We start from the raw sequence: 27,401 nt of genomic DNA on the forward strand, positions 1-27,401 counted from the left end.
TATATATATATATATATATATCCAGTAAATTAAGAACCTCCGGGTTGAATATGCTGTGATTAGATATTTAGGGTCGGTTTCTGAGAACATTGCCATATAAGTTAGGTTAATTTTTGAAATTGAGATGTCTTATTGAGAAGTACATATTAGGGATCACAAATTTTTTTACCAATAGTTGTATTGTTTATAAAATGTGGGTACCCTCCCTAGTAAAAAAAAACTATTGAAATCAGACTTTTTCCTATTTTCGTAATTTTTCTATGTTTTCAAACAGTTCAACTCTACATCGTATTTCGAAACGAGAGAGGAGCCCGAATTTTTTAAAAATAATTTTTCATCATATTTAATTCACTGTTTTTCTGGCCTATTGCCACAATGAGCACCTCCAAAACTCTTTTCAAGGAGTTGTCAAACAGAAATAAAATGCAGCCCCACCCCTCTTCTGTAGGCTTACTCTCAGGTAGTGCAAATCTCAATTACCTCCGGAGAAAATAAGACAAAAGCATTGAACATTCTTTGAGCCAGGGCTAACATTGTTTAAGGGCTACAACTACATGAGTGTTACGGTTCGTTCCACGTTATAGCGCATCAAAGACACAATGTCACAATACTAACCAGAAAACTCATTAATACTAACCTTCGGAGTAGACACGCCATTTATTCCCTAATCTATTTTCTGTTCTCTTTCCTCCTGGTTGCTTAACATTTTAGCGAAATCTATTTTTCGAACCTATTCATAGAGTCGTCCACGTGACAGCGATTTCTTCAAGGTTAGGTCCATTATATGTGAAAGTGCAACGGCGATGTTTTATTAATATGAATATTAATATTTCTGTTTCGATTTAAACTCCATTGTCTTCAAGGGAAATTTATCTCATTGCATGATAATTACAATTCCCATTGATTCAAAAATAGAAAAAGCATTCTGTCTTTAATCAGTGAGAAAACAGCATATTGATTTAACTAATAATAACTCGCTGAAATACGAAACAGTTAAAATGTATTAACACAAGAATTATTTTCTACAATATTTACCAAACAAATATGATTTAACATATACGTAGTATGTTGATCAAAAAAGTTTAAAAAAGAAGATAAAGAACATATCCAATTGTGTCTTTAAATCCCACCTCCCATATAAAGATTAATTTAATTAGTTCATTAATATGTTACATATCAATTATTTATTTAAGAGTAGTTTTATTAATTTAAACCAAAATTTCGGATGATCCATCTTCTCAACTTTCTTTATTTTTCTCCAAAATGAAATGAAAAATAGTTTATTATTCTGGGACTAAGTCCCTTTAGAATAATTACAAAGGCAATTTTAATTTTATAATAACATTTATTGCCCATAAAACAGTGTGACCACTCTGAATTATAACTTATATACAGAGAGAAAAAAATAGATTCATTAAAAAGCTAACTGACTAAGTAAAAACATAACAAGTTAATACAAAATATCTGTACTATTATAATATGGGTCAGATTGGTGAAGCAAAAGGTCGAGAAATATAAGGGATTTAAACGAGAAAAGGGTTGGTACATGAAGTACATTAGAGGGAATGGAGTTCCAGAGAAATGCAGCTCGGGTAAAAAAACGATTTATCAAACGCAGCAGTCCGGTGAGGTGGAGGGTAGATGTCAGATAAACGTGATCTGGTAATACGGGATTGGACAAAGAATTTGGATTGCAGGTTTTCTAGGATATAGGAGGGGCGTTGAGTACTAATTGCTTGGAATGAAAAGAAAGATAGTAAATACTGGCATTGGAAGGATGGATAGAGCCACTTAAACTTAAGCAGACTTAAGGAGACCTTAATTTGATGTAATCCAATTTAGAAAATTCAATGACAGGCTTCTATGCCCAAGTCGATTCATTATACTTTTTCTGTCAATTAACTAAAATTATTTAACATACTAGCATATTTATTATCACAGTCTGTTTAAAAAAAAATTAAACTTAGATTGATTAAATTAAGGTCTCCTTAATAAAGGCCTATGGGCTAAAGCATTGAAGAAAAATGAAGAAAGTTGGAAGAAAGGATGATAAGATGTGTTTTAGATTAATTCCATTTTGTGTAAATTATTTCATGCCCTTTTTCTGTAATAAAGTTTCGTTGCTTTAATTAAGAGATGTGTAGAATTTTCTCTTAAAACCTATGGTGATATTAAAGTTTTGAACGGCAATGTATTTCGGGAGCAAAGGCAACTAAGCATAAAAATAAATTATGAAACTATCGAAAAGTATAAAAATAAAATTTACCCTTTCTATAACTCGAATTATCATAATTAATCGAAATATGACTGAGAGGCCAGAGTGGCAGATACATTGATGGGCAAACACGGAAGGAAGCCGACCACACACGATATCCTGAAGTATCTCGTGATCTGCCAACTGACAGGCGAGATATCCATCTAACAATCCCGGGGCATGTTGCCCGCGCCGCTTCCAGCAATTGAGTTCGTGCCCAGCTCCTTGTTTTCACTTCGTCGACCAATCTAAATGTCTGGAAGAGTGCAAATTCTGATAGAACCATTTTTATGTTTTACTCTTCTGAAATGTAACACAAAATGCAATCAAATTAATTTATAATGCTACCGAAATAAAATAAATATGTACATAATATGCAGATCTAAAATTAGCCAGAAACGGTATAAGTACTACAACATAAGGAGAGGGACCTATAAATCTTTTACTAATAAACATATTCTTTTATAGAGCACGTATAGAAGAATGTGTGGAAGACTGTCATAATTAGGCCAAATTTTCGTGCAAGTAATCTCGAAAAAAAAATTGAACGTTTACTCTTTTTGGACCAAATTTTGATTTTTGTTTTGCATAAAATGCAACGCTTTTATTCACTTCTCATGTTATAGACATAGGTGTGTATATGTCAATATTTATTCATTTTATTATTTTATTTATAAATTGCTACCTATAGGAGAGGCTTTTGTCAATACTGATGGCATTATTTATTTATATTTTAAAAACGACAAATTTAAGGTATACTAATGCATAACATATGAAGATTCGACTTCAAGCTAAAATAGAAGCAAAAACAAGTAAGTATAAGTGATAAATATTCTTGGAATTATATTTACAAAAAATGAAGCCAAAAAAAGGCCACACCCTTGCGTCATGTGATTAAGTTGAAGTTAATAGGGATGTCCACCATAATCATCTAAACTCCAGCTGAATGCAGCTATTGATTGGTTCGTAATCTTCTGAAATAAGAAATTCACTTTCATGTATTTATATGTATGCATATATCTCCGGTCTAACACGAATTTGATAATATATAAATCTAAATGTAAAACAAGAAAGCAATTTGTTTTAAGGACTTGATATTTTATTTTATTAAAATATTTTGGTATGTACAGTAAATAATATCACAGATAAATGATATCTAAAGATATGTAGAATAAATAATATCAAGACTGAAAAGACAGGAAATTGCACGTTGATTCTGACTGCTACAACACTTAATAGACAAACGGTCTAAACTTCCAATTCATTATAATAGGGAGTTGATCTTTGGGGCTCCACTAAACCTTCGAATTGCTCTCGTATTCAATCCTTACAATCTAAATTCCTTCGTAAAATCCTCAATTCTCCTTACTTTGTCACAAATAAAATCATCCATAAAGACCTTAATGTTACTTATGATGGTGGCTCTCCGTAGTAGAGAGATTTTTTCTCTCCACGTCTGAGTGTATATATCTACCTACAACAGAATCCTAGGAAATTAACAATATAAGATATTATTTTCTAAATAATAGTGATTTTAATGATCTACTTAAGGATGATTACAAAGGACAGAACAATGAGGGTAATGAACGGAACTTGTGACAATAACCTAGCGGTACCGAAGAGAAAACCTATTATAAATAAATCCATTAGGTGGGAAACATTAGTCCAAGGTAGAAGGATATATTGCTTTCGATAAGGGGGAGTAATGGCGTCTTCTGTCTTAGTACAGATAAGGCACTTCTACACGGGCAGATTTTTAAGCCAAATTAATTAGGCTTAAGTGCCTCCGGATTTCGGGTTTAGGGACCCATTTTATAGCTGTCCGTTTAGGTTCTTCAAGGAATGGTAAGGCAGCCATAATAAAATGCGACACGTTTTTGGACTTAGCGTCTCAAGTTCTCAGGCGCTGGAAGGTGAACACCGGGAGCATCTAGTGGGGCTTGTAAGTACTGGGGAATAAATTGCAAGAGATTATTCACTCGGGATAGCTGAGGGTTTAATATATCTCCCTTGTCTGAAGTAGAGTTAAAAAAACAAACAAATGAGTAAATATAAAATATGATAATATACAGTAAACATGTTTTCTATATACAAAGGGCTTATGCTTTATGTTACCAGTTCTAACCAGAGTGGGAAGGTGGAGGTTTTAATCCGCGGGACCTCCACGAAATCAACGTTAAAACGCCTAGACCGGAATCGAGCCTAAGCTATTACGAGGTTGCTTAGATGACGCCTTAACTCCCTTGTTTAGTTAGTATAAATTAATTTCTGTCAATAGTTTCTTATGTAATCATTATGACAGACCTTTCAAAATGACAGCCGTATATTTTAAATTTATTGTCAATAAATCCTAGAACACTATAAGTAGCTGAATATCATAAACTAGTTAATGATGCAATTAACGGTTGAAGCGTTAACAAGGGTTTTATGAAATAATTACCGACATATAGTTTCTTCAAAATTTTCTTTTTCCATAAAAACGAAAAAAATAGTTTTAGATTCGTAAGAATTTGGAGAAGAGTACGAAAAAATAGTATAAATAAGAGAATTAATAAAAATGAAAAAAAATATACTTTGAACCATATTTGAAATAAGGTTATGTTGGTTTCAACAATAAAAAGCATGTCTGAGACATCCATGGCTCAGGTGGTTAGGAGCAGGTCTTACCAATCTGAGATTTTCTAGCGGCGACGGTTCTTATCCAAAATAAACCATGGCTGCAGAAAGCATAACTATAAAATGGGAAGTGGTCTTCGAGAATAAAGGATTGCGAAGAATATATGACCATAATAATAATTGGTCTTTTTGGAGGATTTAGTGGTCCGTTGAAACAGGAAGAATGTTGCATAGAGAATCCCATAGAAAGTAGCCAAACTACATGTAACATCAAGTATTTAAACATGTTTTGTAATCGTTTAAAAGAACTTGTAACCATATGGCAGTTACATGAGCGGTACTTACTTAATGTTTGCCTTATAAGCTATGGATCCATGTCCCATGATTGGGTCGTAAAACTGGCGGCATCGGGACCCTATCTCTGACCATGCTAATTGCTTAATTTATATTGGATTAATAACCAGTAATTAAGCATGATATATTTACTAGAGTGCAATAGCAATTTATAAAATTTTAATTTTGACAAAATTCCGAGCTAAATATATTTTATTATTAGAGTATACTCTACCAAATACTCTGAGCACAAGATAATAATCTAATTGTGATGCACCAACAACATGTAACAAAAAATGTCAGAATATCTCATGATAAAATCTAGAGAGATATTTGTTATTAATTTCCCCATCACAATTATATACAATTTTTAAAAAAATTATAAAAAAGAAAAATATCTAAACAATTTATTTTAAATTAAATAAGCTAACAGTTAACAGACAGTATTCAAAGTATTTCCAATAATTTACGCTTATTAAATGGTAATATGAAATCGCTGGAAATTTTTCGGCATGGAATCAAAGCATTGTTAGTCAAATTTATATACAAATATTTTTTGATTAATTCAAAATTTTTATTTCCTGATTTAGACATAACCAATAATAGACGGGTGGTCATATATTAGAAAAGATAAGAACTAGAAAGTTTGCAAGATGTAAAGGCAGATATGGGATAGATACAAATCCGCAGAGAAGAGCTGGAAACCCTATTCGGATAAGGAGGAATGTAAGACATCCACTCTCACTTTTAACGAGTGCTTAACCCCACGTTGTACAGTTTCATCTTCCTTTCCTGTTCTCTTAGAGAGGATTCAAATCTGTTCACTACATGAACATGGAGGACGATTCCAGATAACAGGGGGTTAACATCATGTAATGCCCTATTGCACCTACTTATTATTATTACAATATTTAAATTTATAATTCAAACGTAATAAAAACGAAAAAAAAATCTGATGAAGAATTTTCATCCAAAGGCTCTGTCACCTTCAAAAGATAGTTAATATTTCTTAATTTTATATTTTTGTAATAAGTTGGGTGAAATATTTTATTTAAAATTACGAAAAATTATCACCTAAAGTTATTAAAAAAATTAACAACAAGGAACAAAAAAAAACAACAGAAGATTGAAGCTCCTATAAGCTAACTACTTTCTGCACCTCAAAGGAAACCAAGTTTTCAAAATCTCTTCCGCTATTAAAAACTTATAATATATCGGACATTAATGTATTATTAACGTGTTACTGCCCTGTAGTAACATGGCAGTAACACGTTAGTCCAGACAAAAAAAGACGCGAAAAATATAAAAGGACCAAAGAGAGAATCGGGACAATAACGATCAAAGAAGAATTGAAGATGTATGGTCAATCCGGTGGGTTGGCCCTGTGGAGAAGATGCCAGAAGATCGCCTACCAAGAAGGCTCCTGTATCAGTCGCGGGAAGGAAGACCACGTCTGAAGTGGTTAGTTGGCAAGAAGGCAGACCGCCGGTTGGGAGTGAGAAAATTAAGAAGACATGCCGCTGACAGGAACGAGTGTTAGAGGATAATCATGGAGGATAAAGCCAGTACAGTATTTTATATATGTACTGTTTTATGGTACGTTAAAATAAATGACAAAAAATAACAATAAAAAAGTACTCTAGAGCCCGTATACCTCCTCCCTTTTTAAGGCATATCTATACAATGTTTATGATAAAAACCTTTCAATTTGAACTCGCACTCAAAAAAATAACAGGTCATAAATAAATAATAAATTAAAAGCTAAATAAATATAAATAGGTTGAGGCAGAGAAAGGTTGCATAAATCAGTCCTCAAGACGGAGCTCTATACTAGACCAATATTGAACTTTAATTTTTAATAGTCATTTGTTTAGACATATTTTGGTCAATATCACTAATAGAAACATTCTCATAAACATATTATATTAATTAACCAATTTTAACCGATTTATTTTATGCTTTAAAAACATTAATCTTTGAGAAAATATAATTATTAACTAAGGTACAACAATTTAGCAATTTTATATAAATTAATTTCATGGAGGAAAAGCATAATTTATTTATTATTATTATATTATTTATTAATCTATAATTTGAAGTAATTTCGAGATGAGTTTATGACTTTGAGCTGGTCTCATTTTGTTAAAAAAACAGAACAAATATACCGCAGTACCAAATATATTATGCCGTTCCAATTGTCCAACTAATGTAACATTTCACCATTTTACAATCCAATTATTGTAAATATTATTAGCCGTTAGTTGAATCTTCAAAACTATGCCTCAGTTTATACAATACTTTGTTAAGATGTGTTTAGACTTTTAGACCACCATTAACACAGGATTGCTACAGAAGGTTTGTTAATTCAAAAGTAGCTTTTTGTATTAATATATTTCAAAATTTCGCTCCTTTTAATAGTCAAACAATTTAAAAATATTTCGTCATCAATTATTAATTTTGTAGCTTGAAATCACATATAAGAAAAAAATATTATTGTTTTTACAAATATTTTGTAAGGAAGTACTGTTACTAGACCAACGGTTGCGCAATGTGGTAATTTGATCAGAATCACACTAGACCACATGTTTACCCAATTAAGGGTACCCACTACATAAAGGCTGATTGGACCTCAAGAGGGCTCCCGAATCCAAAGGGCTGACTCACGGCTACAGTGAAACAAAAAATATCTACGACAGCTATATGATTGGAGCCCAGTCCCTTATATCAACATTGAGCCATCGGCTTCCACAAAACAGCTGTATATAAAAAAAAAATATATTCAAACCAAATTTTCTTTTGATCTTTTTTTCTTACAACCAGTATTCTTCTCTAACCGTTTGGCCCTCAGGCGATTATTCAGAAGACTCTAAAATACTCGTATTTTTTAATTACATTTCACTCATGACTATAATATTATCTTTTCACTATCACTTAAAATGAATATACCCAAATTTTAATTTTTTTTTCTATTACAGAGGTTTCACCTTTAAAAATAATTATACTTATTAATTAATATCGCATTATGTTAAATTTTAAATAATTGGTAATATTTAATTTAAGTACCAACTTGCAAACAAGTAGTATATTAATAAATTAATTAAATAAATTCATTTTTCAATTATCGATAACATTTATATGATCTCCACTAATTCCTCCATTACCAGGCTATTAAACGAAATCAATCATCTACATGATGCACTTTGAACACAGTATTAGGTCATTAATGATTCATGAATCACACATCTAACGTAAGAGAATGTTTAATGAATGAGGAGAGGTATTAATTTATCCAATTCTCCATTTAGAAAATTATTGTTTTTTTTTCCACTTCCAAGGGCAAAGTAATTTGTAAGCTGATCCGCGGTGATGGATGTATATTCAGCTTCAAAATTCATCACACTATCCGAAAGTAAATTGGTTATATTATATTTTGGGAAATTTTATATTAAAGAGATCGTAATTTAAAAAATTAAGAAAAAATATAGATGGTAAATTCATAAACCATACTCAAAGTGAAGTATTAAGGAATATTAAAAACTCATGTGTATAAAGTCATCCCATGAGAATCAGAAACATCAAGTTCACAGACTTATCAGCTACACTTTACCTATAGTTTGTCCAGTACAACTTAAATCTCCCATAACAATGATCTATCATTTATAAATATAAACAATTAATAAATTATTATTTTTTTTCTCTTTCATTCCAAATTACATAACAATTATTATATTTTTTTAAAATTCATATTTATATATTTAATTTTTCAATGGTTATAGTATTGTAGATAGTTAGGAGTTTCCTTTGCACAAGAATAAATACCCTCCATTATCATCTGTTAAAAAACAAAAATAACCGTGAAAGATCAACCAGACCGGTCTAGTAATAAAGAAATAAAAATTTATTGCTAGCAATTAGATAATCAGATTACGCCAGAACGAAACGCTTTACGCTGAAAAATGATTAGTTGAATGACTAGTTAAATTAGTAGTCCCTTTTTTAGTTGAAACCTCCAATTATAATTATAGTTCATAACTGATAATCATGAGATTTAGTTTGATTCACCAAATAAAAATTAGTTATCAGGAATTTAAATCCATTTCAATTCCGAAAGCCCATTCCTCTAAAATCTGACATTTCAGCTAATTAATAAAAAAAATAATTAAGTCGAAATTAACATTTATAAATAATTATCAATTATTATACCATACATGACCTTCCCACATCTTAACGGACGTAATAGCTCTAGTTGTTCACTGCTGAACAGGAACTGACTGATCAAGCAATCATTTAGAAAATATTTTCTCTAAGCCTTTCAACATAATCCTAAACGTAATTTAATGTCACTTAAAACGACCCATTAAAAGTACTATTGTACGTTTATAATGGTATGATAAGTTTATGTGTAATGTTTTACTGTAATAAACCAGTACTAGAGTGTTTTTATCAAATCATTCTGCATTATTAATTTAGTCGCAGTGTGTTTATTACATAAAATATAATAATTTTGAAATTATTATATTATTACAATTATATAACATTAATTAATTATATTAAAATTAATTTAAAAATTATTATAAATCATTCTGAGGTTACTCTATACTTTCGAAGTGTGTATATTACAGAAAATATAATAATTTCTAATTATTATATTTTCTATAGTAAACATATTTTGACTGTAAATCACTTTACACACTAAATGAGTGAGCTTCATTTCCAAAATGGACTATTAAAAAAAAAGGTATCATTCCGAAAGAAAAAAAAAACCATTCTAAAACATTTTTGTAGACGCTGGGAAGATATCAATGAGTAAAATGATTATCATATCTAATTGAATTGAATAAAGTTATCTTATTTTGTTAAATACATCATTAGTCAATTATCATATTTAATTTGCAGTCTGAATGAATTAATTATGCCAAATTTACGGTTTACATGCAGTATTTCAGATGTTACAGAACTACACTCGAAACTGTAACATTTCTTACAACAAAATGTTGATTATAAAATTACAGCATACTCTAACACATGACTGAATTATTGAATTTAATGCTGGAGTAGAAATAACTTATCTCATGCTGAACTAACTGGTTCACCCTTCATGAGTTATACGATCGTATTTCAGTTTGCTCGCTAGAAATTTACTGTACCAAGGAGTAATGGCTTCCAGAGAAAATGCAATGCGATTTGCGATTTCAACGTTGCAAACATTTTCTCGTTCACGCAAAATTCACACATCAGTGAGAAACGAATTGTTCATAATTATAAAGATGGTTTCACAAATTTGATTTATTAATTTTTTTGTTATAATGATTAATATCACTTTCTATTATTAAATGATTTATTGTACTTTAATAATTACTATTATATCAGCTGCTATAATCAAGTATAGAAAATAATGTTATTAGAAATGTATCAGAGCATGGGCGTGGGCATGATTTCGCCTAAGCGAAAGGGGGGGGGGGAGGCAGACCGCAGCCCATTACAAACACAAATATAAATTAATAAATAGTCCATTCTGAAACGTTGGGTAAAAGAAAGATATGTAATTTAGCACTCCAAGAAATACCCCACCATTTTATTTTTACTTTATATGCAATTAATAATACAATTAAATCATTACTTTTTAAATTTGCATTACCTATGATCAAAATAAATTATTGAAAATGAAATATAATGAAAATATAAGCCAGTTTTAAACTCCCCATCATTACCTTCCTAACTATAGTATGTTTCCAGAAAGAAACCATCAATCATATAAGTTCACTATTTTCTTTCTTTTTGTTTTTCTTAGGTCGCAGAAATCTAGGGGGGGGGGCGCAGCTAATTTCCATAGACACAACAAAATACCGATCTTGAATTGTCTAAGCATAATTAATTAATATTTAAAAGAACATGATTGAAAACGAACAAAAAATATATTATGTAACAAGATAGTCCAGGAGGGGCCTGTTTCATAATAAAGTACAAACTAATATCATTAGTCTTGTCGATTTAACTTAATACAATTACACTGCCTTGTACAATAGTAACTTGTAGTATAGTATTTTTTAACTCCTGTAGTATCACTAATAGTCCTCCTTATTATGAAAAAAATAAATATTAGTGTAAGTAACACGTTATTTCTACACTTTTATTTTGAACTACTATTATTAGTTTTCATTATGAAACAGGGCCCTGGCGGTCAAAAAAGGTACAACACAGTAAAAAACCTATTTATTGGTGACCATGCTTTCGACCCACTTTTTTTTATTTATTTAAGTGTTACAACCACTAGGGCCATTTATTTGTAGGACTTAATAAAATGCCAAAAACTAACTCAAAGCCCAACACCAAGAGACTAATGAATTGCTTCGTAAGATTTATCTTTGGGTTCCTAAGGCGCTCTTAAGTCTTCTGCTGGTATACCGAGTTAACAGATATCTGTTATCATACCTTACTTATGCTACAATTACTTCACCAATCATTCTATCAAGTCTTCTAATAGTATTGTTTCACTATTTATTACTTCAGTTCTACATTTGCATTTCTATTACATGTTATTAATTACTTCTTTTTCATTTATATTTATATTTTCTTAAGTTAATTAGTCTCTTTCTTTTATAAACAATTTTTGTAAAATTGCTTTACTCTATTTGTATACGTATTCTAATTTCCTTGACACATATTACAACTTTTGCATCTTGTTTTCATTTAGTCCTGACGAAACCCTACAAATCGTTGGTTACAATAAATAATTGTTTACTATTTCGTACTCTTATTGACTGCCAAACGGACTATCTTCCTACAATCTATTTACATTATTAACTATTAATCTTCAAAAATTAAAATAATATAAACAAACAAGAATTTTTTAGCAGTCGCAACAGATATTGAAAGTTGTAATGGTTCGATAACACGAAACAGATTCGATCGATACCTGGCATATCCTAAAAAACGATTTCCTGCAGGTTTCATGCGGTCATAAATTGATGGGTATAAAGTCGGACGTCACCAAAGGCTTACGAAACGTCGCTTAACCATGAAAATTATAGGCAATAACAATTGACTCTTCGTGTTCGAAGGATTATGGCTGTAAAGTTCAAGGGTTTTAATCCGACGTTAACAGCTGATACGATATACACAGGATCACAACGGTTGGACTCCCTAACATGAAATATTCATGCGAACGAGTTAGTTGTCTTCTCTAGTCAAATGCAAATCTTAAGACATTTACACGGCTGTCTTGAGTACTAAACGTTAAGGATAACAGTTAGTGTGTTCCTATTGCTCGTTGTTCGGAGACAGTTGGCAGACAACCAGGCCTGTCATCAGAAAGGGAAAGAGGCGAGAACTTCCCGGGCATCTGGAGGGTTGAGAGTTGAGATGAACGATCAATAAAATCAACAAATTTATAAAACAAATATGTGCAAATAAAAAACATTGTTGCCTATTGAGTCTAGGTTAGTTAGAAGGAGCATTATATTTTGGCTAGATTATTAAAAAAAATCAGAAAGATTCTTATAAATAAGAATTTCAGTAATTATTATTATTATAAAAATTTATAGTTATATGTTATAAATAATTTAGATTATAATTACATATGTATAATAATAATTATTAATTAATTTAATTCAATAAATTAGAACAAGAGGCATAAAATAAAAAGTTTGAAAAGTTTTTCTTTTTAAATTTTTTCAATAAATAAAAACACCAGGAGAAAAATGAAATCCACCAAATTAATTATGTTCAAAAATTTTTAATTTTTTATTTCTTTGAAAATGATATTCAAAGATTTCAGACGACGCTATAAACAAATATGATTTGCTTTTATATATAACAATGTTTTTACCTATCTTCTTAAATCCATAAAATCAGTGATATTTTTTTGTTTTTTTTAGATTTTTCTGAAAGAGACAAATCGATTGGCATTTATCAACCATGAAACAATGTATACTTTCCGAGCTTCGCTCTAAAAATGCTTAGTTTGTTATTAACTTTTTTAACCGAAAAAAATTGAATAGCCTATAAGCTTCCCGGTAATACCCTGAACATTTATCAAAAAGCTGTTGTAAGTTTCGTTTTTATGATATCTTTCTAATATTATTGACAAAAAATAAAAAAAAAGCAACAACATTCCAACATTGTTCCGGGACCGGTTCAAAGGTTCAAAGCCACTAGCATAATTCTTTTCTTGTTCTAAAAATTGTAAAACCGAATTAATAAAAATTTGGAACATTACAACATTTGGAAGTAATAACATGAAACTAATTTATTTCCATAATAGTTATTTTACAAAGAAAAATATAATTAAAATGCACTTCGAAGGCCACATACAAGTCAAACCCTTCACTAACCAGTGAATAAAATTTGGTAAACAATTTCACAATTTAACTGATTATAAATTGATATATTCTTAATTGAATAGAATAAGAGCAGTGTATTTATTTACATATTGCATATTATATTATGTTAATAAAAAACCTGGTATCGCTAAACAACCCATGTCATGAAGAATTTCTATGGCTTATCGACTACAATTGAAATCTTTTATTAACAATTTTCTATAGTTAAGCCAATATCCCAATATAATTTCATTTTACTATTTGAAAACATGTGAATGCATGCCAGACAACCATTTTGAGGTATGAACCTCGCATATGTTATTTATTATTAATTTTTTTTTTACAGACAAACATAACATCCATTGAAGAATGGTGTCAAAACTAAATATCATCAGATCACCTTTAATCTCCGTCGTAAGCCTTAACCCTCCTGTCCTACAGTATCCTTTCTAAGTAATTCACTAACGCCTGTTGAACGAACAGATTCGATACTTAGGACTCCAAACACTATGATAATCAGACCAATTTGGACATACGGAATTGAGCTCTGGAGCTCTATCAAACCATCAAATTCCTCCCGCATCCTTACAATCCAAAATCCTACGTAAAATTCTTGATGCACCTTATTACGTTACAAATAAACTCATCCACAAAGACCTTAACATCCCATTCGTTGCAGATTTGGCCCAAAACAGATATGCGTCTTTTCATTCCAAACTCCTTACCCATCCTAACCCATTAGTTCTTAATCTCTCATCCTTAACAATCCCTGATAATCCTCCGAGGCGTCTGAAAATAAGATGGCCACGGGACCTTCTAATTTAAATTAATGCTTGAAGTACCACCAAGAAGGGTGGTTCCTTCCCAAGATTTTCATGTGTAAATAAAATATTCCACAGATTTACTTATTGTATTTATTATTTGTACAGTTGTAAATTACATAAAATAAATAAATAAAAAAATATTTTTTTTTTTTAGCTTTACTAATTACAAAAGTATATATATTTTGAGGAATTTAAATAATAATGAAATTTTATATTTGCTTTTAAACACTAATCTAATAACGACCATATTTAAAATTGACTATACAGATAAAAACCGACAATGAAATAATTCTTTATTTTTGTACATTGGAAAACGGTTTGTACCATGCCAATTCTTCCTAAAAACTGTCAAGTCACTTGTTTTTACTGTTTTTTTTGTTTTGTTTTTTTAAGAAGAGTGAATATATTTTTAAAAAAGTGATAAAAAAATATCTTTAAAATTAAAGAAGATGAAAATGGATATTGAAATTCTATTCTCAACGCAGTATAACATGTTTTCTAAATTAAAATAAGACATCTTAAAAATAATACACTTGAGTAAGACAGTTGTTTAATCATAATGTTTATCAAATGTATCACTCAACAGCGTGACATCAATTCAACTTAATTTTTTTTTAATATTTTCTAAATTATTTATATCTTTTCTAGAATTGAAAAAAAAAAGGTTCAACAAGTACATAGTCAGATAAAGTTTACAAATCATGTACTTCCAATAAAATTACTCTAAATGCCAAATAATCAGAATAAAAATATTTTCTTATACTGGAAGAAACCTTTATAAGAACTACCAATTACCAACTGAAGTCCAAGACGAAAGGACTCCAGGATCAGATCGAATTTGCACACAATGCATCTGAAGTCTGCAACGGGCTCCGAATAAGGGGAAAATGCATTAGCTCGAGAGAATACCCTCTCTCGTTAGAGTTGCATAATTCTCAACACAATAGTGACAACTAACTATAATTATAGTGAAGTAACAGTAACTCTTCGTAAAGTTTTTCAAATGAAAGCTAAGGCATATCAGACCATTTTCGGTAATTAGTAAAAAGTTCAAAATAAAGTTCGGTAAAAAAGTTCACAGACTTGAATTCAATATTATATTTATAAAAAGAATAAAAAGTAACATTTAAATAAATATAAAAGAAAATATGTAAACTACACAGAACGTAGATGCAAACTATGGTAGAATGTGATACAATACATACCATAAATTTAACGTATCATATTATACTTCATAAAAATTACTAGCATCATAAATAATTTATTTCCTAAATTTTACGTACATTCTTAAAAAACTAATTTAACATAATAACGCTGATATATCTTTATTATTTTATTACATTTTTTTATGGCACAACTAGCAACTATAATCACACCATGTATGGTCAACGAAGCATTTTATTTTTTTTCTAAGGATTCAAGAGATTAAATGAAAAGTTTATTCACTTATGGAATTTTTTCTCAGATATCTTATCTACACGGGTTTTCAAGGCCGATGGTTCATCATGTGGGATTATATGTTTAAGGTAAATATTAATTCACGCATGATAAATAGAATGATAATTCAAAGAATAGTTTGGTATTGTGAATGTTTGGTCGAGAGAGGCAAGAGACTTTGATAAATGATTAAAACACTTTGAAGTATGTGTATGTGTAAAAATCAATTTTTTTTTATTTATCCATTAATTTCTCGATTGATTGAGTTGTCTTAAATTGAGATCTGGGCTGAGCAATTATAAATAATTTCTGCTAGATTTTATTTCTATATTTTTTTTTTTAGCACGTCAGAATGCCATGTCATCTAAAATACATTTTAAAGAATCTAATTTAAGGCCTCGTAATTTATTAACTGACAAGGAAACGAGAATTTCTTGAAGAGTTAATTGGAACGAATTTCAAGCCGGTCGAAAACCCGTCCGGGATCAATCGATAGGGAGGGAGAGCAATACGTAAAAACGCAGGCGATGAGTTCGAAATTTTAATGACAATAATTATTGCAACTTTTAATTGATGTCAATTCAATATTTTGTAATAAAAAAAAGAAAAAGAGTTGCTTTAAAGAATCAAGTAAATTGATATTATTTAATTCAGCAAAAGTAATAATAATCAAGGCTAAGTGAACCTAAAGGTTCAACACCGATATTACCGATCGCTGGGTACATACATCTACTCATTCACGACCGTCCAAACACAAATCAACCAAATCAGTACTGATGTAATCCTCCCACCTACGATTCGGCTTACTACTTGGACGTTAAATAAAATTTTAGAACATTTTATAGCTGTGATTTTTCTTATCTCACACGTTGAGAAGGCTTAAGTCTTAAAAAAAAAATTACATTTTTAACTATTTGTCAGCAAAAGTAAAAAAAAAAAAGAAAAATCGTTTGAGAATTCGATTTTCCGTCAGAATCGGTTATCGTCATTTGAGTAACCTCATCCAGCCTAGAATACTCTTGATAATAATAATAAATGTTGACAAAAATCGTATCCTAGATTCTGATTTTTACTTTATTCGATTTCCCGTACCATTTAGACCAATAGAACCATACGTAATGGTTTCGACGATTTGTATCTTTAGGGCATGTAGGTTTGGGAAAATAAATATCAGTGTGGAATCATTCAAAATTATATTTTCTATTAGAATCCTTCGTTGAGAACACCTCATTTTATCAGAATTTGAAAAGCAAAGGGTGGTAGAGAAAAACAGGAGGAGGTTTAAAAGTCGATTTCGCCACAAAAAAAAAAAAAAATTCGTTCGCCAAAACGAAGACCTACTAAGTTTCATTTCGAACATCTTAAAACCCTAAAAAAAACAAAAAACACTATAATTAAAATAGTTTTATAGGCTTTGAAAGAGTTACGTAAATTTATTTTTAGAATATTATCTTTCATTGTGATAGATGTAATTACGATTGAGTTCTAATTTTTATAAATTAATTGAAATGATTAACATAACTAGTATAACAAATTTTTATTTTTATAGTGATTTCATTAAAAAAAAAACTCTATTCAACAACAAAATAGATTAATTTTACCAACAAACGTATGATTCTATCTTACTTTATATCAGAAAAAACTGAAGTATGAACTTAAAAAAAAAAATCATAAATATGTTTTTCAATTTTTAAATTTCAGATTTCTTCACGATACATTATAAAGAATAATGACAAGATCTCTCCACAACAAACTCTGACAAACCAAAATATTTATTTATTTTATTAAAAAAGCGATAAACGTCCACTTATTGCTGTGACTGTTAAAATTTTGTAGTGATTTCCAATTTATCATACAATTTACATTGGAATCTAATTTTGATAATTTATTGTAAAAAATATATAATTTATGAATATATAGTAAATATTAATTAGATTTTTTTTTTGTAATTTGTAGCATATGAATAATTTTTATTACTAACTGACCATAATCTCAATCATAGAAATATCTTTATAAATTTAATAAAATAATAGATTAATTTTAAATTATGTTTGCAATTAAATGCAGTAAAACAATGAAAAGATTTTTTAATTTATTCATTTTTTTTTGTTTCACAAGAAATTTATCGCAGGAGTTGTGTTTACCCGATTGAAATTATATAGATATTTTCTTTTTAAATTAATAATTGTTAAAAATGAAATTTTTATTGAATTATTTGAATAATATTGTTCTATGTACGAAATAATGAATTAATCTTACAAACTAAGAGTAGTTAGGGCACTCAGCAATGCGGGTATTAATGTGGGTAGTGTATGACTAAGATAACAGCCTGGTGTATGTAATGCTAGTCTTTTAATAGACTACGACCAGGGAAAAAGAATGAGTAAAAAGAGCGAACACTTATGACTGAAGATCTAAAAAAAAAAATTGAATACACAAAATATAATAATTACAAAAATGGTTTAAATTTGCAACAATAAGTAGCATATATACTTTAATAAAATGTAACTATAGATTAAATTACGTAAGATTTAATAACTAATAATAAGATTTATTAAGATTTGATAAATAAATAATACTTAAGAAAGGGGCGCAAACAACTAACTTCCTCAATTTTAAGCAGGTTTACAGTACACCAGTTTTTGGGTGAAGAGTGTAGTCTAAAACAATGTAAAAAAATAAACTCACTCACTTCGAACATATTTAGAAAGTTCATTCTGGCAGGAAACACATATGAGAGATAATAACCATTCCAATCTAGTTTTAAAAACAAAATAAACGTAAAGAGTTTTGCAATTCACATCCTCATTTCTTTTTAAAGAAAACGAGTTTAAGCCATCCCAAAGATAATTCCGTTGCAATGCACTTTCTCTATGCCAAAACACGGGGCTATATTTATTTAAAAACACTGTCTTTTTTTTTATAGTTTATTTTTCTTTCTTAATTTAAAATTTAATATATGCATAACTATTTCTAGGAATGTAATGATATAAAAATTACTATCCAAGCTGTATTACTGGACAAAAATGTATCAGATAAACTTCACTCACACTATGAAAACTAGGAAGGTAATTTGTATATAATTACACGTATAGTTCGCAGAGGTATGTTGGGAAAACAATTTTTGGGGGTAAAGGAAGAAGCAACAAATAAAATTTTCATTTCAGTTCAATTATTTTCATTATTGCTCGACTAAACTATCTTAAGTCTCCTCTTCCCGTTTTAAGCAAATATTTTAAAAGTGGTATAGGACCGTCGCTCCATGGGGGTCTTGGTGGGGCGCGGCTAGCACAGAAGGATTACCTTTTTTAAAGGACTGCATATTTTACTGGAGTCTCAAAATGTATTAAAAGGTTTTAATTTCTCAACTCTTTTTGGTTTAAAAATTTTTCTTAGCACATATGGCCAACGTTGGTACATGACAACAATAATTTTCGTTTCTACTCAAACAAGGGTTGACTTTCACCCAGTGGGGCCCTCCAGATTATAGATGCAGCCTTTTAAATTATTTTTTGAACAGCTTTGGAATATCAATAGAATTAAAGAACATACTGGTTAAAACAATCATTTATTTAATATTTAAAAGGTGACACAATTTGAAAACATTAAACAAAGATACTTTTTCATTTTCACAATCAGAATAATCATGAATTACTTCTTCTAAGTCTAATACTTAACTATTTTTTTTTAAGTATATAACTTTCTATCGAGACCATAGATAAGGTGTTGAATCTTTCCCGAAGGTATCCATCTTTTTTTTCGCAGTTCACTTTTTATTACTTTTATCATTTTTTTTTTTATAGTTCGTTTTTTATCTATAAGGGTCCTGACATAGGGATTATGATGAGTGCTATGTTTATGTATAATATTTAACATGAAAAATAAACAGAATTAATAAAAAGAAGATATTAATTAATAAAAGGGTGCCGTCAAAGTAACTCGAATTAAAAATAAATTATTTGTTATGAAGCCGGGCTAAAAAAATATACAAATAACTAAAATTAAGAAACAGAGTAAGATAATAAGATTACATGAAAAAAAATGTAAAATATGTGAAAATTTATATTAAAATGAAAATCAGGAAAATAAAGAAGAAAAAATACTCCCTGTATTCTTTATTTTTCTCTTTTTAAACCTTTATTTTATTTAGTATGTACTTTATTTTTTGTAGTTCTCTTTTATCTACTTTTCTATTGTTATTATTTATCTTTTTACTATAGTAATATTTATGTCTCATACTTTTTTTTAATTTCTTATTGGTTTATGATTTTCACTGCATATCTTACCTAATTTTCTTTATTTTACTTTATTCAGTTTTATATAAATGCTCACATATTTTAGGTCATTTTTAACCACAGTATAGTTTATTTATTTATTTTTTAATTAAAAAACCCCTTCCATAAAATTTGAGGTTATACATTTGAAGGCAATTCTTTCACGATATCAGGAACATAAAAACAATTTTTAATGCCTTAGGCTTCGAGAAAAGTGTAATCTAAAAGTTTAATAAAATAAATCCGTTGTCAGTCTGGGACTACTGATTTTCTTATTGTGAGATGGGCAATTTTTTTTTTTTTTAATTTGGTACCATAGTACTCAGTAAGATAGTACCATAGTACAAGTAACTCGAAGATGGTCTTCAAAATTTTTCCGGATTTGTGAGCTTAAGTGATAATAAATAAATAATTCTACTATTCTTTATATTTACATATATTTTATGTTATTATACTAAGGGAACCAACGTATAAAATTTATTACAATCTAGTTGAAACAGATTCACCTCTCTTGGACCAACTGCTGGGTCCCACTTCAGATTCAAGGCCTTCTGTAATCCATACTATTCTGCCTCTACAGGCTGATGGATGCTGTCAAATATATCTTCCGGGCATTAACAGTCCGAGGTCACGGCACATCACAAACACATTTTATCCTCCTCCTTTTCGGAAAGCTATTAGGTAACAGATTCGAAACTGAATCCTTCGGGAAAACGAGGTTAGATTATCATACCGAGTAGATACGGGTCGAAGTGTCTTACACCACTTTCGCAAAACCATAGATGTTATCTGGATTCTTGCTTCAGAAAGCAATTGAACGAAAATGTTTACAAGGTTTTCCTCTGGTGAATTATGCATGAAGCTGAGATGAGAAGAGTTTTTCATTTAAACAATGATAATTGAATCATAAAAAACATACATAATAATTCCTAATGTATGTTTAGTGCAAATGATATTCAAATATTATGTCATAACTATAAATATTGCTTAGTATTATCTGGCAATATTATTAATATTGTTTAATCGACAATACCTTAAAAAGCTGCCAACCTTGATAAATTAATTGATTTGAACCACTTTTTATATTAATATATCCTTATAAATATTATTTGTTTATTACAACGGTTTAAGAAAAATGTGAAAACAATCCTAGTAATAAATAATAACTTTCTATACTGAAAATAATATTTAATTTTAAGTATTTTTTTGTTTTGTTTTATGCAATAAACTTACAACGAATATCTGATGTAGTGGAACACGAAAATTTACTTTTATTAATTTCGATTGAGACGTTCGGTCGTAAAAGATGTTAACGGACAAAATGAAAATTTTTAAAATCATAAAACCTTCGCTTAAAATAACAAACTCAAAAAAGATCCACACATTTTATTAAACTAGTCATAAAAAAGTCATTGCTGCCAAAAAACTAATTTAAAAAATATCCAATTCAATCTTTTACGACCAAGTGCCTCAATTTATACCAACGTTTTACCTCACTCACTATAAAAGTCATAGTCATTAATGAATTTCGGATCGTTTATTAGATAAAAAATAAAATAAAAGTACATTAGAGGAAGCAATTTTAAAAATTCTGTATTAAATCATAGTAAGTTTATTTCGATTAGGATAAAACCTAGTTAATAGTGTATCTTTATAACGAGTTTAACAGAAAGTGTTCGAACAGTTCTAGATTAAGTGTTAAAAATGGTTAATGTTTAAAATGCTACTCGAGCTTCTGGTAAGCCGATTTAAGTGATCAAGTTGCAATAACATTCTAGGTTAGTACCTACCGTAAAAATTTTCAATTACAAACTGTTTGCTGACCACATAAACACATAGATCATTTTAATAATAATTATTTATTATAATAAAATTAATTATTACATCATTTTGCAAGACCTATACCCAAGGAATCTTGAAACGTGTATTTCTGTTGAAAACACGGATTCCTACATCCTCAAGATTGCAATAAGAATATTTCACATGTGGGTAAATGAAAGTGAAACTCGTAAAATGTAATAAAATATTGATATACTATTTTTTTAGTAGCAATTATAAGAAAAGTTTTATTGATTACACTATTACTTATTCTTTAATTAATTATGAAATTCAAATTAAACGGAACGTGCTCTAAAAGGAACGCAAACATATGGTAGTTTTAAAAACAAACATGACAAAACCTTTCACCATTAATTTTCGTCATGAGGCTCACTGGGATTAAAAGTGAAATATTTTTTCAATAATTTAAACAATTAATAAATAACCTGAAATTTACTAAAATACCAAGATATGTGCGATAATTCAGGGATTTTATAAAATGGAGAAGGGATGTTTTGAAATTTAACTACTTACGTATTCATTGCATAAGTTGATCGATTATTTTGCCCAAACCACGTATACTACGAGAAAAATATATTTCTAATCAATAAGTAGTGAAATTATTATTATTATTTTTTTTTTGTCGTATACGAAACTTTTTAGAAATTTCGTAAAACTTAATAAAATATTGACTTACAATTATTTTTGGTATCGGTTCTTGTAAAAATGTCAAAAGAATACACTCCAGGGCAGAAATGCTCTTCAGTTCAAATAATCAAAAACATATTAAAGGGAAACAGATGCTTTAAAAGGATCAAGGACGAAATGTGGTTTTTAATATAAAAACGGTTTATAAAAAAACGAACCAGGAATATGGCGAAGCTTGACGAAATCTTTCAGTATTAAGTATTAGTTTTTTTATAGCCATTATTATCTAATAAATGGCATGAAATAAATAATAAATAAAATTTACTTTTTTCAATTTTTTTTTCGTTCCGCGCGTAAAGTATACCACTATTTTTTATTATATAAACATATCATACATCTTTCACTTAGGTTTTTTATGATTATGTTTTAATATTGTAACATAAAAATGATTTCACGCTTTTAACAGGTAGCATTAAAAGTAAAAGTTTAGTACTGTAATAGGCTAAATAAATTCAGTTTAACAATAAAGATAAAAAGTATATAATGTCTATTCAATCTGCATTCAAATAGAATAATAAATATTATAAATATATAATAAATAGACAAATTAAATATTAATATCAATATATAAAATAATTACTACTTGTTCTCTGTTTTGTTTAATATTTTTATTACATTTTCTTCTTTTATTCGGCAGTTTATGACTTATTTTAAGGTTTATATTGAGTTAAATATTATTCAAAGATACAGAAGCCAATCGGTGCCCGTCAGATAAAAAATAACTTTTAATCAGTAAACAAAAGATATCGTTCAAGTACTGTCCTGTTACGTTCAAGTTCGGTTATTTTTAAAATGGATATGAATTTACCAACGCTATTAGTTTTTTATAAAACGTACGCAGGTAATTATGCGATTTCGTAAATCATTTTAAATAAAGGATTTTTATTTATTACCTCCAGTATAATAATATAACTTATAATTCTAGTATAATATGATATATTATACTAGAACTATAAAAAAAAAATAAGTAAAATTAAATTCTAAAATAGCCAAATAGCCTCCTCTCCAAATAAGAAAATGTTTTTGTTACAGTAGCTTGCTGCAAACAAATCTCATTTAATTATAATAAATCCGTATTATTATTTAACAGGTTAACAAATCAAGATATGAATCTTTCAATCCTAACAAAAAAATAAGACTTTTGAGGTATGTAGTTAGTCATAAAGAGTTTCAAAAAAGATTTTAAAAAATAATTCTATATAATAATAATATTCTATAAAATGAAAGAACTGAAAACTTATCTATCTTCGAGGGAATACTAAACAGTAATATACGGATAGAAGTACGTATTATCTTAAAAAAAAAAAATCTTGCACTACAATTAGAAAGTATCATCACCAAAATCGTATTAAACCATATTCCCTTTTTTTTTGAGCCACTACTTTCAGAAAAAAAAACTTCTATAAATTCTTATGGCTAATTTTAACGAAAGGGAAAGATAAAAATCATAAAATAATTGTAAAAAAAAGATAAGATTGATAAGTTTATATTTAAAAATTTTTAAAAATATTATTTTTTTTTTTTAATGAAACTATAGAATTCTAGAATCAAAAATGTTTTTAAAGTTTGAATATATTCTAAAAAATAAAAAAGAAGAATTATCATTGCAAGAAAGACCTGAGCAAGCACGATTCAGTTTTTAATTATAAATTAAACGGTTTCAAATAAGTTAATTTTTAAAACTATCCTAAATATAAATGATAAGTTATAATTATTGGTACAATTTTTTAGACGGAAAATTCGGTTTATTAGCTATAATGAGCATTTAAACAGAAATATAAAGTAATTTCCCATTCATACCTACTAATTATCATCATGAATCATCACAGATTTTCGTTGTTACCTCTTCTTACAGTAACATATTTAATATATATTCTTTTTAAGTTTCGTCAATTTTATAAATATTAATTTATTACTATTTTATTATTTATGTTACAGATTCGAAGATTTTATTCATGGCGTAAATAAGGGAATGGAGCTCACAGCACAATTTTCTGTTCATACCTTTTTACGTAAAGAAATTTTCATGACTCTGTAACTGTTTTTTGCTGGTACACTTCGACTAAAAGGAGTCCTTCCATTGGAACAGATAGACAGACAGACATTACTATACTTAGGGTTACCTATTGTGGATTAAAAGAATCGTCGAAAGAACACGAACTTGGACACGAACACTCACGACTTGCTTGCACTGGAGCTGTCGGCAGCGAACTGCTCCCAGAGAACTCCCCACCATAGGCCAGGAGATACTCCTCCTCTTCGTGGCCTGCCCTGAGGGGGTGCGTATTAATTGTCACAGGGAAGTTCAAGAGATGATCGAGAACAGTTTCTGCAAATATCGATATTATAAATCATATTCTATAATACGAATAGTTTTTACCTCTATACCAAATATCGCGGAAGTTAAATTAAATTTTAAGAGAAGAAGATGGCCACGAGACCAGCTAATGTAAAATGTCATTAGAGTGCTACCAATGGGTAGTTTCTCTACACGCCTGTAACACTCCAATTTAACTTAGATAAGATTTACTAAATGTATTATAATGTACAGTTGTAAATATCAATAAATAAATATTAAAAAAAAAATTAAGATAGCATGAAAAATTCGACATCTGAAATTATTGATTCTAAAATTTTTTTAAGACTGGTATCTTTGCTTTTAAGTCCCACAGGGGAATGTATTGATATTCCAGCGAATGGAAAAAATTTTGACTAAATAAACAGCTTGTGAAAAAAGACAGTTTTATACATTCACTTAAAAATCCGACATTAAATGTGCACATCGTATGACATTTCATATAACCTAATTCATATATTTTTACTTATTTTTTAATAACAGAAAAATTACTTTTGCTTTTAAATATTTAAAATATATCTTGCACTTTACAAGATCTATGTTACCCGACTTGCAAAAATTCAATTAAAAATAAAAATCAAGCAGTATTTTATTAGCCTTATGGATAATGTATTTAATCAAACCTCATATATACTTTCTGATCAGACTAGATATTTATATAGAAGTTTGGTTAATACTTTTTTTATTTTTAATAATCTTCGTAGCACATTAATCAAGAAAATCTTTTATAACAACTGCATCAATTAACCGATCGACTTTAATTTTTTATAGTATAAACAGGACTCTATGAAATAACAAATTCCCCCGAAAATTGGAACCTAGTACGGTCAAATTGAATATGAGATATGTGGTAATATCGTTTTAATTGTTTAAATATTTATTAAGTTATTGTTACAATCAGAAAGGCAAAAAATTCTTATTTTCAACTGCAATAAAACATTTGAATTCGGCCAAACTATACACGAGTGATATATAATTCAAATTATGAGTATGTGCAAAATATCTCCAGAAAGTGTTAAATGTATCAATTTTGACATATTGAGTAACCCAAGATACTATGAAAGATTTTTTGAGTTCCGGGCTACAAAACTGAAGAAAACAAATTTTTATTTTTTATCTCTGTTTCATTTTTGATTTCAAAACGCTGAAAACATAAGGATTAGCTAAAATTATCAAATTAAGTTTCTGGTTGTCGACCTGTGTTATTAATGTAAAAGAGCTGGGGAGGTAACATAACTTAATTCTAACAATACATACGGAAGATTCATGCTGCACAATCCATAACAATACATGTGTTGAGTTTCTAAAATATAATATCATGTATAGGAAAAATGAAGCATATCTCACACCAACAATTAAAACAAAATATATCAACTAGAGACATACCAAAAATACTGAAGGAAAAAGAATGTGATACATCGGAAAGTAACAGAACCACAACTGAGGAAAGTTATATTTAATCAGCATAAAACTAGAAACTAAAAAATAAAAGTACTATACGTCAAAAATCATAAAAAATACTACAAAAAAAAGAATAAATATGAAAAGAAAAGGAAGTGAAAATAAAGGGTTCATTAAACTGTTTAAAATGCTTAACGTTTAGAAGAAAAAATAACTCAAATTTCAACTACCAGTTAAATACAATAACAGTCGATTTCCAATTTTGGCCAGATTTACAATAAAGGAAAAATAATAACTAATATGAACTAAATATATTAAATAAAACTAAATTTTAGATATAAAAATAAGAACAAAGAATTATTTTCCAATTCCCTGCAATGTGCATAATCTCAAAGATATCACTCTTTGAGCTATTCTACTCTTTTTGAATTACACAAACATTACCGTAACCAAAAATATATTTGAATATTCCAGAGTGCTACGTTTAATTCTGTTTTATGGCCTATACTAGGCAAATTAGCAATATTTTGATGCAAACTTGCAAATAGAATCAATTAGAAATTAGCAAGTTATTATAATATATTTATGGATAGAATACAAACCCATAAAAATCTAACGAATACATAAGCAAGAAATGCGAAATCAATAACATCACCTATAAGAGGAATTAAATAAAATTCAGTAATGTTTTATACAGTTATGAAATAATTAATTTCAATAAATCCAAGCATTTAAATTATCGTGGAAATAATGCATTCCTTAAGTTCTCTCCTGCTTGAATATTAAAGATAAGAAGCTATTAAAAAAAAAATGGTTAATGAGTCCAATAAAATTCCTAGTATTTGTAAACACAGTTTTAAAAGGAACTATTAAAATAACTAACACAAAAAAAAATAAATAAAAGGATAAAGGCTCAGATAAAGTAAAAGAAGAAAAACCATCAGAGGAATTCCAATAATTTTAATCAAATAACTCAGAAGAAACTGCTAATTTTATCAGAATCTGCATCACTAGCGTTAAAGACTTAGTTTATGGTTTTCATTGTGTCCTATTTTTAAA

The 27,401-nt window shown here is 28.8% G+C and overlaps 1 protein-coding gene across 5 annotated transcripts in view; it reads right to left on the minus strand.

The window, feature by feature from the left end:
* The window catches only part of for (cGMP-dependent protein kinase for), a 601,089-nt gene that overhangs the window by 312,955 nt on the left and 260,733 nt on the right, over positions 1–27,401 (minus strand). The window contains exon 1 of one of the 5 annotated variants that reach the window (XM_024358994.2): positions 24,709–24,824. The exons of the other annotated variants lie outside the window; for them this stretch is intronic. The gene's annotated coding sequence lies outside the window, so the exon portion shown is untranslated. Of the gene's footprint in view, positions 1–24,708; positions 24,825–27,401 lie in introns of those variants that run through there. 5 annotated transcript variants of the gene reach the window in all.

The sequence above is a fragment of the Halyomorpha halys genome, unplaced genomic scaffold, assembly GCF_000696795.3.
Source record: "Halyomorpha halys isolate HHAL.00 unplaced genomic scaffold, Hhal_1.1 Scaffold352.1, whole genome shotgun sequence".
NCBI lineage: Eukaryota > Metazoa > Arthropoda > Insecta > Hemiptera > Pentatomidae > Halyomorpha > Halyomorpha halys.